This window comes from Cornus florida, unplaced genomic scaffold (assembly GCF_030987335.1).
Source record: "Cornus florida cultivar Cherokee Brave unplaced genomic scaffold, ASM3098733v1 CherokeeBrave_3.0.0_Hap2_Chr02, whole genome shotgun sequence".
NCBI classification, from domain to species: domain Eukaryota; kingdom Viridiplantae; phylum Streptophyta; class Magnoliopsida; order Cornales; family Cornaceae; genus Cornus; species Cornus florida.
In genome coordinates, this window is record NW_026775572.1 from 57522982 (window position 1) to 57528203 (window position 5222).

The window sequence follows — 5222 nt, forward strand, 5'->3', positions numbered from 1 at the left end:
ATATGATCATATGGTGATATAATTGATGATATTGCATTAAATAGTATGTCATGATAATAGCTTAGCCTCTAGGACATGGCTTATGTGGCTTTCATTCAGTAATGTGCGCTTGTGAATTACTAAGTGAGATTATCAAGGATATGTGTTATTTTGTGGAATTGGATATTGATTAGTGGATATACTTGGGAGTTTTGTTACTTTTATTGTGAGGACTCGGTGCTCGCGGATGAAACATGATTTTTCCACTTTATAGTGGCCACTAGGTTAGATTCCGGTGGGTTAGTAGCCCATGAATGACTATTTTATTATTGTCACATAATATGGCTATGTGACTGGGAGTGTGGGTGTGTTCAAGTTAACCCTTTTATTGATTTCAAATCCTTATTTGACAAGTTGGCATCCACATGTAATTGTGGCTTGGGGCTTATTTTCATTTCATCCTAATTGAATATGTTTACTTGTGCTAAGTAAGTTTCGATTCTTACTTATGTATGACTTGTGCATATATTAGTTTTAGGATGATCCTTCAATAGGTTCCCTTGAGACTTGATGTCGGGAGCATGACCTTGCATCACTTAGCCATATTATGTTTGTAAGGTTCAAGGAAACGTAGCTTATTTCATACCATATCCCCTACTGAGCATTATTTGCTCACCCCACGTTGAATTAATAATTTTCAGGCAAAAAAGGCATTGCCTTGAGGATCATTCCCTCCATTAGTCCGTATGGTGCTTTGATGACGTTTTTAAAAGCTAAACATTATGTTTTGACATGCTATATGTATATCTTACTTGGAATTTGTAACTGATTTGAGTTAGAAATGAATACCTTTGGACAATGTAATCAAGGTAAAATCGAGTTTCAAGTACATGTAAGTTGCACAATCCAATTGCACAAGATAAACTACAAGTACCTCCACGTGGGGTTAGTACAAGTGGATGTGAAGCCTTTAACTAGAAATGCTTTGAATACATCTATCTTGGTTTGTCTTCATGATGGTCGATATCTTAAGTTCAATGATTTTCTATTAGCTAGACACCATGGAGTCATCCCTCAGTGATGGACCACTTATTTCAATTGTTATCCAAACTATTCAGTGCCACTAAACAATGTTCTAGACAATTGGAAACTGTATGTTAGAACTCAAAATGGGAATGATCAGGAGGGCTCACAAGATATTTCTATTGTTGATGTGGTTTATTACAAAGTAATGACCGCAAAATGCCTTTTTGGTTCACACTCAAAAGTGTCACTCTCAACCGGGAAAACTACTTTCGTATAGATGAATCTACTCAAGGATAATGTTGATGTGACGAACATCGTGGAATGGGATTCAATTCAAGTCTCAAACGAACTCAATTAGGGTTTGGATTTTTGATCTCATTGTGAATTTTTTACGATGTATGCATTTATCAGATGACACACGCATATCATCAAAACACCAACTGGCATGTTTGGTGTGGTTTAATTTCTTAGTGAGAGGAAGCTATGCTAAAGGTGGAATTGTTCCATGTTAAGGAATGAAGCTAGTATATGGTTGGCAATTAGCATAAAAGGTGTCGGTGATGGTTTGGGTGGCTTGTTTTTTGTTGAAAAATATATATTTCATGTGACATTTAAGATATAACAAAACCTTATACTAATATGTTATGAGATAATTAATAATGTGTTAAAAATAATTAATTAAATATTCAACTAAATATTTAATTAATAATGCAAAATAAAGCAATAACATAAATAATAATAAATAAAGAACTTAGACCAAGGCTAGTATTTGATAATATATCCTTAAGACAATTTACGTCCCGTGTCATACTGACGGACTCTATTGCGCTTATCTCATAGGATACAACGGTCTATATCCACTAGTAGCAGCATTACAAACTCGTGGATACGACGAACCTCATCCTCTGTGTAATACTCTCTTTGACTCAAAAATGCATCTATATCATATAAATGTTGAATTGGGCGTCAGTGTGTCAAGTTGTCTCATGACCACTATTCTTGTGAATTTTTTGGGCACTTTACATGATTTTGTAGTGTGTGTTAAATGTTGGATCCATCTCTTGTGTGGAGTCTGAAAGTCCTCAAGGTGATGTGTCCTTTAGGAACCACCCAGGTAGGGGTGATGGTCATCAGATTGCTAGTGACATAAAGGTTAGGTTGTTTCTTTGACTTTGGATAATAAGGATAGCAAAATGGCATCTCTTGTGATTTCGTTGATATTCGGTAAAGAAAGTGTTTTGGTTGGAGCCTTTCCATTTAAAGAGGTATATTTTAAGGACGAACTATTTTAAGGAGGGTAGGTTATAAGGTCTCAAATTTTTTTTTTCTTCATATTTTTGGCATTTTCTTATTTTATTGTCATCATTATTTTCTACACATAATTGTATGCCAAGTAGGTTCCAGATATCATTTAGAGAATTTCCTTTAAGTTTAAAACTCTCAAAGATGCATTATGGGCCATTTTGCCATTTTTGGATTTTCGGGCCTGAGAGGTCCCGTGTGGGACCAGAGGCGAGTTTTTGTGCTTAAGAATTTTCCTGATTTATTTTCTCATGTTATTATCTATAAGGTTATGTGTTTATTTGTGACTAAGTATAATTATTTTAGTGTGAGTGTGTGTGTAAATATATATGGCATGGAGGACTTTTTAGAGATTGTAGTGCATACATCTGACCTAGAGATGGCTAAAACTTAAACACATGGGTTTAGTCATTTTGGTGCCACAAATATGATATTCTTCCTCTCTCTATCCGTAAGACTCTCTCTCACTACATTTCCTTCTTTTTCCTTTATTTAACATTTTTGCATGCTTCAACAGAAGATTTGATCTAGTCAAACTTGGATTTTGGAGGCGAGCTAGTTAGAAAAGTTGGCAAGCACAACGAGGGATACCCTCTAATTGTCTTAGATTCGAATTTGGTGGAATTGCACTTTGACCCGAGGTTCTGCTTTGATTTCAAGGCAGGGGTGTTTGACCAATAATGCTTTAGTCCCTTGTGAGTATATTTGATTTTATTTTCACCTTTAAGCATGCTAGAATTGGGAAATTTTGAATATAATTACCATAGTTATATTTAGAGATGGGAATGCCATATATGTTTGATGTTCGTAAATTTGTGGTTTTTGTCACTTAATTACTTAATTGCCTTATTATGTGATCACATGTTGAATTTGAAGTTTGTACATGACTATTGTGATGATATACATGCATATGTATGTTTCCTTGCCTACTAGTTTTGTTGAATTATACTCTAGTTGTTCAAATGTGATTATTTTCCATAATGTCTACAAGTTGCTTGATAAAGTGCCTCAATGAAAATGTGTAATACTTTTGATAGGAATAACATGTTTTCTTGGTCTACCATAAGTGCTCACATATGATGAATTGATGAGAATGTTCATTTAAATAGTTAGCGCTGGCATGGAAGTGGAGTTGAGTTGGTTTGGTTAAGGATGGGACTGTTTCTCTTTAAAAAGTTCTATGAAAAATGTTTGTATACAAGGAAAGGCCAGAAGTCGTGATCCGGTGGCTAATTCAACCTAAAGGGAGCAAAAGTCAGATAGGATATGTATGGTTGAACTAACTAGGCCCCAAATGGTCATCGGTGAGAGGTCAGGGATAGTTAATCAATTAACTTCGCTTCGGTAAAGTTAATTAGCGATTTTAGTGAGTTATTTATTTATTTATTTATTTATTTATTTATTTTTTTTGGGTGGGGGGGGGGGGGGGGGGGGGGAGGGGGAGGACGCATTGCTTGGCTCATTATCGTTGACATTGATTGTCATGTTATTTGTGAATTGATTGTTATAAGATTATACATTGTTTATGTTCTACGTATTCCCCACCAAGTATGATCCCTATCCCTTTTTTATCCTTTTCATTAGGTGTTTAGCTCACGGGAGCTTAAAGTGTGTGTTTTAAGCATTTCCTATTGAGCGAGTGTCGCTCACCTTTTATTTTAACATTTCAAGGTTATGGGAAAGAAGTGGCGGACAATACGCCTCCATAAGCGTAGACATTGACTAGTGACTTATTTTGTGCCAAGAATAGTGTAGGAAGGGGACTTCGTATTTAGTGTTATTATTTTGTGTTTTAACATATAAACAATGTAATTGTGGCCACAGTAGTCTTAACCTTGTAACCATATTCTTTTGAATAACCTTATATTACTCTTGGGCATGTATATAATGATTCTAGCTTCATTTGGTATATGTAACATAAATTGATGGGAGACTGACTATGAGTGCAAATGTTCCATTTTGGCTATTTTATGTATATATGGATGCAAAATGGCATTTCATATTTATCGTAGAGTTTGGGATAGGTTTTTAACTATTCAATGACCAGTAGTGTTTGGGATAGGTTTTTAACTATTCAATGACCACTATTGGGTCCCAAGGGTTAAACTTGGCATTTTATACCAAAATAGGGTGATTTTGGGCATTCTGGAGCAATTGCGATCAATCCTAATTAATTGTGATCAATCACACCCCTATTCTCTGCACATGTTTGTTTTGAACATTATATTTCAAATGACCATAATTTGCTCATTATAAATCCAAATTAGGTCATTCTTGTGCTCAAACTGACTGCCTTGAAACCAAATTTCCAATGATATAAACTTCATTTTCAAATTTGAAGCACACAAAGATTTATGCCCTTTTTAGTAGAACTTACTCATATAATCTTCTAAATTAGGAGTGGGTAATACAACCACAGAAAACTTATGGAATAGGTTTAATTAGTTAATATGATTAGAATTTACTCATTTGGAGTCAACACATCCTCTTTCCTTAGTATGTAATGACCGTTTTACCCCCAGTACGTTCTACCCGAAATCGGATCACCGTTTGTTAATGACTCAGATCCATCAGATTTGGGTCGTTACACTTAGGAGTACATCTTATTACGTCAAGACTGGGAACATTAGATTGCAAGGCATTAGTTGATAAAATTACAAGTAGAATTGGTTATTCAGTAAGCATAGTTATTTTTTTTACAAGAAGAATACAGCTAATTCAATCCATTCTAATTAGCATCCAAATGTACTGTGCTAGTATGTTTATTCAACCTTAATCTATTATTCATAATATTAACAGCCTATGTAAGAACTACCTATGGTCAGGTAATGGTCTAAACAACAAAAAAGTTAAAGTTGTTTAGCTTAATATTAGCAAAACAAAATTAGAAGGAGGTCTTGGCATCCCTAAGGTAG

At 34.8% G+C, this 5222-nt stretch overlaps 1 long non-coding RNA gene across 1 annotated transcript; it reads left to right on the forward strand.

The window, feature by feature from the left end:
• The first annotated feature begins 2652 nt into the window (after positions 1-2652).
• LOC132295072 (uncharacterized) lies at positions 2653-4310 on the forward strand. Its single transcript, XR_009478303.1, has 2 exons — positions 2653-3002; positions 3979-4310. It is a non-coding gene; the product is annotated as an uncharacterized LOC132295072 (long non-coding RNA).
• The last annotated feature ends 912 nt before the right edge of the window (positions 4311-5222 follow it).